The sequence below is a fragment of the Triticum aestivum genome, chromosome 3D, assembly GCF_018294505.1.
Source record: "Triticum aestivum cultivar Chinese Spring chromosome 3D, IWGSC CS RefSeq v2.1, whole genome shotgun sequence".
NCBI classification, from domain to species: domain Eukaryota; kingdom Viridiplantae; phylum Streptophyta; class Magnoliopsida; order Poales; family Poaceae; genus Triticum; species Triticum aestivum.
Window position 1 is genome coordinate 549,966,329 of NC_057802.1, and position 14,702 is coordinate 549,981,030.

General features: G+C 48.9%; 1 pseudogene; it reads left to right on the top strand.

The window, feature by feature from the left end:
* Window positions 1–12,448: 12,448 nt before the first annotated feature.
* LOC123076483 (uncharacterized) lies at window positions 12,449–14,343 on the top strand (annotated as a pseudogene).
* Window positions 14,344–14,702: the final 359 nt, after the last annotated feature.

The following is a 14,702-nucleotide window of genomic DNA, read 5'->3' on the forward strand; positions in this document are numbered from 1 at the left end:
TAAGTCAGGAGGAGATCGATCAGTTTTTCACCTGCCTCGTAGGAGTAAAACTTCCTTACGGTTACGCGGGGAAGATAAGCAGATACCTAGACTCAGTGAAGCAGAAGTTCAGCGGGATGAAGTCTCACGACTGTCACATGCTGATGACGCAGATACTTCCAGTTGCAATCCGTGGGATCATGGACGCGCACGTCCGTGAAACGCTATTTGGCCTATGCAACTTTTTCGACGTCATCTCTCGGAAGTCGGTTGGCGTGAGGCAACTCAGAAGGCTACAGGAAGAGATCGTGGTGATACTATGCGAGCTTGAGATGTACTTCCCTCCCGCATTCTTCGACGTTATGGTGCATCTGCTGGTCCATATCGTGGAGGATATCATCCAACTCGGGCCGACGTTCCTGCACAGCATGATGCCGTTCGAAAGGATGAATGGTGTCATCAAAGGATACGTTCGCAACATGTCACGTCCAGAGGGAAGCATAGCCAGGGGCTTTCTGACCGAAGAGTGCATCTCCTACTGCACGAATTATCTAGGCATCGAGAACCCCGTTGGTCTGCCCGTCAACAGGCACCTCGGCAGGCTCGCTGGATGGGGTCACCGTGAGGGTCGCCGCGAAATGCATGTCGACTTCGATGGTCGACTCGCCGACTTTGAAAGAGCAAACCTAGTCGCGCTACAACACATAGACGTGGTCGATCCTTGGGTGGTAGAGCACAAAACGTTTATTGAGAAGACGTACAATGACCGAGGCCAACAGAGGACAGACGGAGATATAATCAAAGAGCACAACTCATGTTTCACGCGTTGGTTCAAGCAGAAGCTTCTGTCGTACCCTTTACATGAGGATTCTTCCGCGGAAGAACAACTCATATTCGCCTTGTCACAGGGCGCCGAGCACAACCTGATGACGTATGAGGCGTACGATATCAACGGCTACACATTCTACACCGAGGACAAGGACATGAAGAGCGATGGTTATCAGAACTCCGGGGTAACGATGGAATCCTACACCGGTAACGACAAGGATAGATACTACGGAAGGATCGAGGAGATCTGGGAGCTGAGCTACGCTGGAGAGAAGGTCCCGATGTTCCGTGTCAGATGGGCCAAGAGCGTCATAAAAGAAGACCGGTATTTCACCACCATGGTTATACCCGAAGCCAAATCCAAGACCGCAGGCGCGAACGTCACCGCGAAAAATGAGCCATGGGTACTGGCTTCCCAAGTGGACCAATGCTTCTTCATTACCGACCCATCAAAGCCCAGTCGTGTTGTCGTGAGGAGAGGCAAAAGGAAGATCATCGGAATGGATGGAGTCGCCAATGAGCAAGACTTCGACAAGTACGGCGACCCGAAGATGGAACATGACGACGACGATGAAGTATTAGCATACACCACAAGAAGAAGCAGAACCACCCTACCTAAAGGACGTCCGTTCAAGAGAAGAACTCCATTTACAAAAAATAAGGGCAAGAAGATTGTGAACAGATAGCTAGCTAAGATCGATTGTATTTAAATTGTAGCCTTCATTTCTCGATTGTATTTCATGGGCACCATCTCCCCCGCTCCACCGGCCGCCGCCGCCGACCCCCGCACCCTCCCCCACTCCACCGCCGCCGACGACCCACCGCACCCTCCCCCGCTCCACCGGCCGTCGCCGACGACCCCCCGCACCCTCTCCCCGCACCCTCCCCGGCCCGCTCCACCGTCACAAATGAATGCAACTAAATTTGCAAAAAAAGCAAATTTGATTATATTTTCAAATAACAAATTTGATGATATTTTTTAAAAAATCATTACTGTTTTTATAAAAAAATATTACTGTTATGATTTAAACAAGTTTGAACATATTTAAACACAAATAAATATCAAACAGCATTTTAAATGCATAAAAACAAAAATTGGGGAGCCTGGGAATTGAACCCAGGACCTCCTAGTGTGTGTGCTGCGTGCTGACCAGTCGGGCTAGTGGGCGTGGTCTGATGGAGATAGGGTTAGGTGGAATATAACCTGACCAGTCGGGCTAGTAAGTAAAACAAAATTCTAATGGCGCACCAGGGGGAGGTGCGCCATTAGAATCGACGTACTTATGGCGCACCAGGGGGAGGTGCGCCATTAGAATCGACGTACTTGTTCCCCTCGCACTGTCGCCTCCCTCCCTCCCTCGCTCACCAGATCCCCCACTCCTCGACCCCAACCGTACGCCGCCGCCCCCTTGCTCCGCCCCCTCCGTCCGCCGCGCCTGCACGTCGTCCGCCGCAGTTCGACGACTAGAAGGAGGTTCGCTTTTGTTTCCCCAATTCCTCTCTAGCCATTTCTTCCCTGCCCACGCTGGGGATTAGGGTTTGATGCTTTGGTGCCTTCCCCGAGGAGCAGCAGCGCGTCCACCTGCGCCGCCCCGACCCACTGCGCAGCGCGTCCACCTGCGCCGCCCCGACCCACTGCGCAGCGCGTCCACCTCGCCGAGGAGCAGCAACGCGTCCACCTGGCCCAAGGTGCAGCTCCCCACTTGGGCCATCGAGGTCACGTACGCCGCCGAGTCCGGGAAGCGCCGCCAACTCCCAGACTGGTCCAAGGCACCCGCCCCCGCCTCCGTCTGCCCATAGCCCAACACAGTCCCCTCGCCCCCTCCTGCCAAGGTGCGGCTCCCCCCTCTTCTTGCCTCCCGCTTTCCCCTTCTTGTACTCCAAAATGCTTCTTTGGAGTATATTAGCTGTCAAATTTAGTCTATCTTGAAGCTTGGGAGCTTCTTTAGCAAGTTCACTGTAAAATTGAGTACAAGATCACTGAAAATTTTCTGGAGTGTATGTTCTGCAGTCACTGAATTTTCTCGAGTGCATGTTTACTGAATTTTCTGAAGTGTATGTTCACTGAAAATGTGTTAGGATTTCATGGCCATCCTAGCTAGCTGCTAGGTGGAGAACGTGTTAGGTTCTTGCTGTCCGTGGCAAAAGCTGGGGCGATCGAGTAGGAGTAGCTAGCAGTATTGATGGTGTGTGGTGTAGAGAACCATGCAGATGTCATGGGCAGGCACTCATAGTCTAAATTTCATTGATGTCAAATTTTATTTATGTGTTAAGTTTGAAATCAACTTGACTGAACATCAACTTGTTCTGGTTTAGTGTAGAATCACTTAAGTAGATGGAGTAGTTATTTTTTATACTCTCACTGAAGACTGTGTTGCTAAATCGACATCAAGTTTAGGAACAAGTGTGTTCCTAAATAATCTTCAGTTTCCACTATATTTACTGTCAAGTCTGAAATTTTGATCTTTACTGTCAAGTCTGATTTGCCTCTGAACATTGGTTACAGTAAATTAGTGGTTAACTAGACATAAGGATTAGATCTTAGCTAGTGCTCTTTTCAGACGGCTTGTTCTCAAAATTTGGTACTCCATTAGAGTAACTTAATTCTCAATATTAACCGTTTCAGTTTCTAACAAGTTTCTTCCATGTGTTCTGAATTAAGTACAGTCAATGATCAAGTGATCTCTTCTCCAAGTTGCCTGAAATTGAATCAGTCATTTAGTTAACTTGGATTTTTTTTCTAAAATCTGTACATTTAGTCAAGTTTCTTCCATGTGTTCTGAATTAAGTACACTATGGGATCATTTTATTTTACTGTACATTTGCTTGCAACTGGTTTTAGAAGTATTGCTTGTTTTCCAATTTATGCTGTTTTTTGATATTTTATGCCAATTAAGTGTATTACTTGTGATGATGCTGCTGCTGTTGTACTACTTGTGATGATGCTGCTGCTGTACTACTTGTGATGCTGCTGCTACTTGTGATTTTGTCAAGTGATGCTGCTGCTACTTGTGATCTTCTGAAATGACCCCTTTCTCCTGAAATGTTGATTAATTTCCGTTTCGGTTGAGAATGGGGCACTCCTAGGTCAAGAAAATTAGCAAAGGTCATGCCCAATTTTCTTGACCTAGAAGGTGCCCGATTCTCAACCGAAACAAAAATTAATCAGCATGTATCTTGACATCAACCAATAGTAGTGATCTAGTGCTTTAGTGGTTGGATTAGTTTAGTATTTTTTCACACACTCAGACACCCTTGCTTGCCATGTGTGTGAGAGAGATAGTGAGAGGAGACAAGAAGAAGGGGGTTAGGAAGATGTTGCCTGCTCATCAAAGCTAACCATCTCCCCCTTTTCACCCCTTTTCCTTTCTCTTTTGTGGGTTGCAAGGAAGCTACTGGTTCCATCCCACAACACCTAGCAACAACACACTAACAGGTTCCATCCCAAAACACCTAGGCAATATCACAAACATCTCTCAATTGTTCCTTGACAATAACCATCTTTTTGGCGACATTCCTCGAGAATTAGGTTATTTGGTCAACTTAGAGATCTTGTTCCTTGACAATAACCAACTTTTTGACCAAACTTTTTTCCTATTTAGAGCGAAACATGGCCCACAACGATGAGGCCGGCGGTTCGGGCGGCAAGCAATTCTGGGAGCTGTCCCAGGAGATGGAGGAAGAACCTCACCGCTATGAGGACGCCGCGGAAGACACCGATCCTGACTACACAACCCCTAGTGGCGTCGGGGATGACACCACTGATGGTGCCGCCGAGGATGCCACCACTGATGATGGCGGCGGACGCACAGATGGCAGCCAACCGAAGAGGCAACGGAAGGACCGGCGCCCGAACGTGCTCGGCACCGTCAAGGAGGAATTTACTGAAGTGAACTCCGACGGGCATCCAACGGCGCCCAAACATGTAGTCAAGGGGTACTCGGTTCAGCTCGGGTGCATTCTCCGGAGCACCGTCTCGATCAACACCGAGAACCTAAGGCATAAGGACCGAGGGAATTTGCGCTGCCTCCTCTTCACGAAGCTGCACGAACGATACAAGTTCCCCAATGAGTTTGCAAACACACGCCTCTCAGGGAATAAAGTGAACAGTGCCGCCCTCACGAGGATGAGCACGGCCCTGTCTACATGGAGAAGCACGGTGAAGGCAATGATTGAAAAAGGTGATAGTTATGAGAAGATCAAGGCGAAATATCCTTTGATGAGCGAAGATGACTACAAGGAGTTCAAGATCAAGTGCGAGAGCAGCGCAACCTCCGAATCAAGTCAGTGGGGGAAAGAAATGCGGCAGTTGAACTTAGGGGTCCACCAACTCGGTCCCGGCGGTTATAGAGTGGCGGAGCCTATATGGGACAAGGAGGACGCGGAGCGTGCCGAGCAAGGCCTACCGCCCCGCTTCGAGAAATTCCCTGACAAGCAGACCAGGAACTTTGTCAGGGCCCGGTACAAGGAGGACCCGGTAACAAAGGAGCTTACCACGGATCCGAAGACCAAGGCGCTTGAGAAAGTTCTGGTAAGGAATACACCCCCGCGTAATTAGCTACATATATGGTTGCATTCTAGTTAATGAAGCCAAATTTCTAAATGGTTCACATTCCTTCCGCAGGAGGCTGAAAGCAGTAGCGCGGGGTCATCTCAGAGCTCCCCTTTTGACACCCCTTTAAATAGGGCGTTGAACGTAATGAAAAACAAGGATAAGCTCAGTAAGCCGTCGTCAGCTGGTCGTGTGGCCGGCAAAGGCTTGTCCACAAAATGGTCGTCATACTATACCGCTGGTGGGCGAAAGGAGAAAAAGACCAGCTCGGAAAGCCAGTCGCGCGAGGTTCAAGAACTCAAGGCACAAGTGGCGCGGATTCCGGAGATTGTCCAAGAGCAAGTGCAACAACAACTGGGAACGACGCTCACCGCCATTGTGCCTACCTTGATTCAGGGGCTGACGACGTGGATTGCGGGCGGCCAACAGGGGCCTCCCCCGGTTCCCAGCTTCACGGCCAGCAACTCGCACAACGCGCAGGCGGCGCCATTGGTGTCTCCGGCGGAGGCGGTATTCGTGTCTCCGGCGCCGGCACGGGCATTGGAGCTTAATGCACCTGGGTGTACGCCGGCCGGCACCTCGCCAGCAAGCGGCCCCTCCGTCAGTTGCACGCGCACGCCCGCCGTTGGCGGTGCCTCGACATTAGCCGAGCTCGACGGCATCACGGTAACTAAGCCTCTCGGCCGATGACTTCATCTCCTTGCCTTTGACTGGGCATCCCTGACGCCCTACATGTTTTCGCAGGGCGCCACCGATGTTCCTTGCACTCTCCTGCACTTCGTGGGCGGCGAGTTGGTCGATGTCGCCAAGGGCAGAATCGTTCAACCGGGCAACCGCGTGTTCCACGGTAATCCGATGCCACCCACCTTCTATAGGGTTGAACTGGTTCGGGTACTGCCAGGCTGCGACGAGTTGTTACCTCCGATTCGACCCGCTGGGGCCGACGAAGATGATGTGATGACCCTCAGCGCCTGTGTAAGCTGGCCCCTGCTTTGGCCGAAGAGCCAGATTCGTTTGGGGGCGGGGGACACCACCCCACAGACAAGACCGCCAGTCGTGCCAGCGCCAAGCCATGGCAAGAACGCCGCAACGCTACCAGACCTGCCGGACATCCCTATGGCACAGGATCCGAACATGCATATGGCACAGGATCCGGACGACGACGACAACGACGACGGTACATTTACCAACGTCGATAAGTACTTTGCCGAACATGGGTACGGTGACGAGTTCTGCGGGCCTCCTTCTCAAGAACCCAACCCTCAAAAAGACGACCGCGATCTAGCTGGTACGGCGGAGAAACCCAATTGCAACAGGCGTCGTCTGGCGTTCAGTTCTCAGGAGACGCCTCCAGCTGCCGCCTTCACCGAGCCTCAGATAGCTGAGGTGCCAAATATTATCAGCCCCAACACGCTCAAGAAGGCGGTCTGTGAGCAGAACTCGATCCCATTACAGCAGATCAAGAAGAAGGGACGGAAACGAAAGACTAACAAGGGCGCCAGTGCGAGCCAACCGGCACCGAGTACGATCCGTGCTCAGGACGGACCACCTTCACCTAAGGATATCTCGAGGAGGGTGCATGTGGCGGGTAGGCCGATGCTACCGACAAATATGCTCAATGCTGCAACCGGTGCTATGCGGAGTCTGCATGACAGTGTTCTTTCTTTGGAGAAGCGGCGTCTCAGAGAGAATGATGTGGCATACCCGGTTTTCGTGGCCAAGGTGCCAGAGGGCAAGGGCTTTGTGGATAGCGCCGTCGGGGGTACGATCGTCCTGCGATTTGATGACATCTTTGCTATGCTTAACCTTCATCCGCTGCACTACACCTTCGTTCGGCTGTTTTCGCTGAGTATGGAGATGCGGATCATTAGAGACAAGACCCCGGACATTGTGATAGTCGACCCCTTCTACATGCGTGCCAAGATCTTGGGCAGCGCTGGGGACCGGCAAGTCGCGAGTTCACACCTCGAAGGCGTCATTCTGGCAAACCCAGATAAGGATAACTTCCTCGTGCCTTACTTTCCCGAGTAAGTCATCTCCTAACCGCCCCGTAACATATGATTTCTTAGATTTCGATCGTTCTTTTTTTTCTAACATTCCGTGTTCTGTGCAGTGACACACATTGCACACTCATCCTCTTAAGCCCGAAATATTCCATGGCCACGTATCTCGACCCGGACCGTGACTCCAAGATAGACTACACAAATATCAAGAAAGTTCTTGATGATGCTCTCCCCGGCTACGCCGCATCTGGAGGCACCTTTAAGAGGCCAGTTCGTAGGTACGGCAGGCACGTGTTCACCCACAATACGACGTTCCCCTGCGTCAAGCAGCCGCCTGGCGGTCAGAAGGATGCCTACTACGCCCTCCATCACATGCGGGCGATCGTGCGGGACCATAATCACCTTCTGCTACCAAATAATCTCAAAGATTGGGCCGCAAGCTTGGGGGCAATCCAGGACGCGGACATCCGACAAGAATTCTTTCGCATCCAGTCGGAGTTTGCAGAAATCATCCATCAAGATGTCCTTCGTACCTCGGGGCAGTTCTACCTCAAATTTCAACCGTCCAACAGCGAGATAGACACAACGCTACAAATGCAGGCTGACAACGCCCGCGACTTCATGACCATCACGACAGACGGCGGCTTCATCCACGCTCCGGTCCCATGAGTCGAGTCGAAAGTTGTGATGCTATGTGTAGTTCTGAAACATTCATTAGCTCATGTTGTAATTAAACTGTAGTGAACTTGTATGTCTCTTTGGTTTGGACAGTCGTTCAACTTAGATGTAATCGATGCTATTTGTTAGTAGGACCATGAATCGTGCTATGGATGTCTTGCTTTTCTCTTCCGATCCTTTTGTTGCATACTTATATATTGCTTATGTATTGTCTGTTGTTTGGCTAGTGCATAGAGATGCCGTCGTATGTCGTGTACAAGGGTAAGGTTCCCGGAGTCTACGACGACTGGGAGGAGTGTCGGAGACAGGTTCACCGTTTCAGCGGTAACAGTTACAAAGGGTACACCACTAGGGCGGAGGCGGAATCTAGATACGCGCGCTATCTAGCGGGAGAGAGGAGGGAGCGTTGGAGGAACCGGATGAAGACCAGTTTCATCGCGATGATGCTCATCGTGATGACCGCATCTCTCTTCTATGTGATGGTAGTTTAGATGATCGATATCGACTTGTAATGTGAAGACAAACTCGCTACTCGCGGTCTCGAGATTTGTAATGTTCTATCTTCGTTCGGTCTTTTGAATTCGAAGACTAATATGATGAATTGTATTCGGAGACTAATCTTCTATTGTATTCGATGAATCTGCTGTTGCTGTGTCCTGCTGCTTATTTTCTGTCCAATAATATATTTTGTAATCTGTGCAAAAATCAGAAAAGAAAAAATAATAATCCCTAATATACATACTAATGGCGCATCACGCCAACGTGCGCCATTAGTATGCCAAAGGATACTAATGGCGCATCCCAGAGCAGTGCGCCATTAGTATGCCAGAGGGTACTAATGGCGCATCACCCAGTGCGCCATTAGTATGCCGAAGGATACTAATGGCGCATCACACTGCAGTGCGCCATTAGTATGGCAAAGCACATGGGTATATATGGCCCCCTGGGAGGCATACTAATGGCGCACCGTGGCCTATACTAATGGCGCACTGCCCGGTGCGCCATTAGAGTACCAGATACTAATGGCGACCAGCGGTGTGCCATTAGTAAAAATTACTAGTGGCGTGATGCTAGTGGCGCACCAGTAGTGCGCCATTATTAGGCAAAACTGGTGCGCCACTAGTAAGCCTTTTTCTAGTAGTGGTGACGATGTGTGTTGGAAATGATTCCAAGGTTGATAAGATCACCATCACACACTCCCTTTACCTTCGGGATTAGTATTGAACCTAAAATAAATGTTATTTGGTGTTTGCGTTGAGCATAATATGATTGGATCATGTTTATTGCAATACGGTTATTCATTTAAGTCAAAGAATAATTGTTATTTTGTTTACATGAATAAAACCTTCTGTGGTCATACACCCAAGGTGAATGGTTTATTGAATCTCGATCATAGTAATACACATATTCATAATATTGATGCCAAAAGATGCAAAGTTGATAATGATAGTGCAACATATTTATGGCACTGCCGTTTAAGTTATATTGGTGTAAAGCGCATGAAGAAACTCCATGCTGATGGGCTTTTGGAATCACTTGATTATGAATCACTTGATGCTTGCGAACCATGCCTCATGGGCAAGATGACTAAAACTCCGTTCTTCGGAACAATGGAGCGAGCAACTGACTGATATGTCCATTCTGCATCATGCTTTTATATCGATATTTATTGCATTATGGGCTGTTATTACACATTATGTCACAATACTTATGCCTATTCTCTCTTATTTTACAAGGTTTACACGAAGAGGGAGAATGCCGGCAGCTGAAATTCTGGGCTGGAAAAGGAGCAAATATTAGAGACCTATTCTGCACAACTCCAAATTCTTCACGAAAGTCAGTTCTGGAATATATTAAAAATATTGGGTGAAGAAAGCACCAGAGGGGGGCCACACCCTGTCCACGAGGGTGGGGGGCGCGCCCTACCGGCAGAATAAAGTTGTTATTTATATATTTCCTTACATCATAATGAATGTTTATTATTCATATATTTCCTTACATCATGATAAATGTTTATTATTCATGCTAGAATTGTATTAACCGGAAACTTAGTACATGTGTGAATACATAGACAAACAGAGTGTCACTAGTATGCCTCTACTTGACTAGCTCGTTAATCAAAGATGGTTAAGTTTCCTAGCCATGGACAAGAGTTGTCATTTGATGAACGGGATCACATCATTAGAGAATGATGTGATTGACTTGACCCATCCGTTAGCTTAGCACGATGATCATTTAGTTTGTTGCTATTGCTTTCTTCATAACTTATACATGTTCTATGACTATGAGATTATGCAACTCCCGAATACGGGAGGAACACTTAGTGTGCTATCAAACGTCACAACGTAACTGGGTGATTATAAAGATGCTCTACAGGTGTCTCCGATGGTGTTTGTTGAGTTGGCATAGATCGAGATTAGGATTTGTCACTCCGATTGTCGGAGAGGTATCTCTGGGCCCTCTCGGTAATGCACATCACTATAAGCCTTGCAAGCAATGTGACTAATGAGTTAGTTATGGGATGATGCATTACGGAATGAGTAAAGAGACTTGCCGGTAACGAGATTGAACTAGGTATTGAGATACCGACGATCGAATCTCGGGCAAGTAACATACCGATGACAAAGGGAACAACGTATGTTGTTATGCGGTTTGACCGATAAAGATCTTCATAGAATATGTAGGAACCAATATGAGCATTCAGGTTCCGCTATTGGTTATTGACCGGAGATGAGTCTCGGTCATGTCTACATAGTTCTCGAACCCGTAGGGTCCGCACGCTTAACGTTCGATGACGATCTGTATTATGAGTTTATGTGTTTTGATGTACCGAAGGTTGTTCGGAGTACCAGATGTGATCATGGACATGTCGAGGAGTCTCGAAGTGGTCGAGACATAAAGATTGATATATTAGAAGGCTATGTTTGGACATCGGAATGGTTCCGGGTGAGTTCGGGCATTTACCGGAGTATCGGGGGGGTTACCGGAACCCCCCCGGGAGTGTATGGGCCTTATTGGGCCTTAGTGGGAGAGAGGAGGAGGCGGCCAAGGTGGGGGCGCCTCCCCCCAAGCCCAAACCGAATTGGGGTGGGGGGCCGGCCCCCCTTTCCTTCTCCCTCTCTCCTCCTCCTTCCTCTCCTACTCCAACTAGGGAAGGGGGAATCCTACTCCCACCGGGAGTAGGACCCCCCTGGGCGCGCCATGAGAGGGCCGGCCCTCCCCCACCTCCACTCCTTTATATACGGGGGAGGGGGGCACCCCATAGACACACAAGTTGATTGTTTAGCCGTGTGCGGTGCCCCCCTCCACAGATTTCCACCTCGGTCATATCGTTGCAGTGCTTAGGCGAAGCCCTGCGCCGGTAGGTTCATCATCACCATCACCACGCCATCGTGCTGATGAAACTCTCCCTCGACCTCAGCTGGATCTAGAGTTCGTGGGACGTCACCGAGCTGAACGTGTGCAGATTGCGGAGGTGCCGTACCTTCGGTGCTAGGATCGGTCGGATCGTGAAGACGTATGACTCCATCAACCGCGTTGTCATAACGCTTCCGCTTTCGGTCTACGAGGGTACGTAGACAACACTCTCCCCTCTCGTTGCTATGCATCACCTAGATGGATCTTGCGTGTGCGTAGGATTTTTTTTTTGAAATTACTGCGTTCCCCAACACGTGGGGTTGGCCAAACCAGATGTGGTGTCCCGGACCCCTCGAAAGAGCGAACTTGGCTAGACTATGTGCTTCCACATTGGCCACACGACTCTCAAAAGTAAAATTGCATGAAATTGAGCTACCTCAAGATTAATTTCATTAACTATAGCAGCATAACTACCTCTACTTCCCTTGTCAATCTCTGAAACCACTTGCTTTGAGTCACATGCAATAACACAGTTCTGGATGTTTAGATCTTCAGCCAGTGCAAGTCCTTCTCTACATGCTATAGCTTGAAGGGCCGTTGGATCCTCTAACCCATCAATGACAAGAGCCGAACTGCCCAGGTACTGTCCATTACTGTTATGGCACACTGCTGCAGCCGATCCCCCTCTTCCCTGGTGAATGCCTGCGTCTACGTGAATTTTTGCGAAACCCGCCGGTGGAGCCTTCAGTCATTGTTGCTGGATATTCGGTGCTGCTCTCTGTATGCCATGTATGCTAGGTGCGGGGGTTACCTTAAGGACGTCATGCTCCCCTATGAATCTCATGATGAAGGATGATGTCGCCTGGGAAGATTGAAAAATCCCCTCATGGATGGCCCTGCATCGAGCAAATCAAATTGCCCAAAGAGTTACTGCAAGAAGTACAAATTTCTCATGTGATAATGATTCCAGCACGTAAAAAGCCGCAGTTTGGCACTTGGTTAAGCTGTTGAAACCAAGTCCCGAGCCATTTCCTCGTCAACTATAGCCCAGATGCATCTCGCCGTTGTGCAATTGATCAAGGAGTGTCTCCAGGAGTCCAGTGAGCCACACAATCCATAAGAACATTCATACTTATCTGATTTCACTAAGAAAACTCTATGCTTATCGAAGTGCCAGCTCTAGAAATCTCCGATTGATCTCGTAAATAATGGTTCTCATAGCTATGCTTGGCAATCTCATGTGTGACTTGATTGGCCTCCCGAGTATAATTTTTGAAAATGTTGCACATCACGCTTATTAGTTTATTTTTTTGAGACGTTACGCTTACTAGCAATCTCTAAAAATTTCGACTTTTTTTAATGCTCTGCTTTTTTAGGGGTTATTAATGCTCTGCTTTTTTAGGTGTTTTTAATGCGCTGCTGGGAGCGAACCACCACCACCTCCCGCTTCTGGGCCGCGGCCCATGTAGGTTCGAGACGGTATCCAAGTCGGGGCGCACAGCCCGGCCCAATCCCTCCATAAGCAGGGCCTCTCGTGCGAGACAAGGCCTGCCGCAAGAAAGGAAGGGGGAGACCGACGCGAGGAGGAAAAGAGAAGAAATCTCAATTGATCGCCTCCGCCGCTACACATCCACGCCGTCGAGAACCACTTCGGCACCGCCGCGGCCGGCAGCGAAGACTTCGGCGGCCTCTTCTCCGCCGACACCGACGACCAGCTCGCTCTCGAATTCCCAACCTGTCCGCCCTAAAGAACCACTTCGACGCCGCCGCGGTCGGCAGCGACGACTTCGGCGGCCTCTTCTCCGCCGACCAGCTCGCCCTCGAGTTCCCCACCTGCAACCACGTGCGTGAGCCTTCCCCTCCCTCAATCCCCTCTTCACTCCGCCGGCCTCTGATCCGTTTGCGCCCCCTTTTCGTTTCTCGGTGGCAGTTCGATGGGTTCCAGAAAGCGACCAAGGAGATGGCGAACAACAAGGGGACGACCACGCTCTCCTTCATCTCCGACAAGGCGTCATCGTCGCCGCCGACTCCCGCGCCAGCATGGGCGGGTACACATGTGAGTCCTCTGTCCCTTGGCCTCGCATTCCAGTGCTAGGGTTTGGTGCTGCGGGGATTCGATTTGCTGGCGTGGATGCGTGATTTAGGGTCGGGATGTTTATAGATCTCCTAGCGAAATCTGGTTCCTTTGTCCGTTGATTATCTCTGGGAGGACAATTTGGTGGTCAGGGGTGTGTTTCTTTACTCTTGCGCACCAGGGCTGTACATTTTCATATCTAGTAATTCAGGGCAGTGATTCATACTTCTATGAAATCTCAAACCAACTTGATTTGGGTGTGAAGAACTTCTGCTTAGGTTCTACCGTTCTAGTGTACAACAGAGAAAAACATATCACAACCTCACAATAGCTGAGCCACCAATTGTAGTGCCATAACCTCACACCAGTGGTGGTGACCGTGCTTGGATGTGGCGGTTCATTTGGATTACGTGGTGAATACAAAGATACTGATTGAGTTTGGATGCTAATTATCTGTAGGAACTGAGAAGGGAGGTAATCTGTAGTGGGATTGGTAATGATAGAGAGTTGTGAATTGATGTGATACTGATATCACACACACAAAAAAGATACTTTTGCTAATACTTACTATTGAATTCAAGTCTGCTTATCCGAAGGTCCAACATTTATGCATATTGATTTGTGTCTGTGTGGTTCGGAGAAATCCAATAGAAAGCTGCTGTTATTGTATAATGTCTATCTTTCCACAAGTGCTGTTCCTTCTGTAAAATTGCCCTTGCATGTTTGTTAGTCGTTGTAGAAGGCTCTTGCTTGATGCAAGGATCATCACTTAAACATTCATCAGAATGTATTTCTGTCCTTACATGATTCTGTGTTTTCTGTTCTGCAGCTTTAATCCCTACATGCGGAACCATGGCTTGTGGGGCTGCTGATTGCCAATTTTGGCATAGAAACTTGGGTTAAGGTAAAATGTCACCTGCTTGTCTACTTGCATCTCATATTTTGCATAGTACTAGTTGAGTGCCGTGTGTTGCAACGGGATATTATATTTATCTTCTTCAGCGTCTACTATGTTATCCGTCTGTCTATCCACGTCCCATAGGAATACAAGCTTTATTCTCCCTCCTTTTTTTATTCTTGCATGTCCATGAATTTTATCACAGCTCCATCTTTTATGTGTTATCACTTTGCTCTCCATTGCTCATGGGTGTTGTCACTTGATATGGAACAAGAAATTTATATATATAGAAAATAAGTTCTCAGGATTGTAACTATACGAAGCACCATTTTC